Raw genomic sequence first — 473 nt, 5'->3', positions numbered from 1 at the left:
AAATTTTTTTTTTTTTTTTTTTTTTTTTTTTCAGGGCACCTGGGTGGCTCAGTAGGTTAAGCGGCCAACTTCGGCTCAGGTCATGATCTCTCGGTTCATTTTTTTTTTTTTCCCAATGTTTATTTATTTTTGGGACAGAGAGAGACAGAGCATGAATGGGGGAGGGGCAGAGAGAGAGGGAGACACAGAATCGGAAACAGGCTCCAGGCTCTGAGCCATCAGCCCAGAGCCCGACGCGGGGCTCGAACTCACGGACCGCGAGATCGTGACCTGGCTGAAGCCGGACGCTTAACCGACTGCGCCACCCAGGCGCCCCGATCTCTCGGTTCATGAGTCAGAGTGCCGTGTCAGGCTCTGTGCTGACAGCTGGGAGCCTAGAGCCTGCTTCTGTTTCTGTGTCTCCCTCTCTCTCTGCCCCTCCCCTGCTTATGCTCTGTCTCTCTTTCTCTCTCAAAAATAAACAAACATAAAAA

The sequence above is a fragment of the Herpailurus yagouaroundi genome, unplaced genomic scaffold (assembly GCF_014898765.1).
Source record: "Herpailurus yagouaroundi ecotype Mexico unplaced genomic scaffold, PumYag 28, whole genome shotgun sequence".
Lineage (NCBI taxonomy): Eukaryota > Metazoa > Chordata > Mammalia > Carnivora > Felidae > Herpailurus > Herpailurus yagouaroundi.
This window is presented reverse-complemented; position numbering follows the sequence as displayed.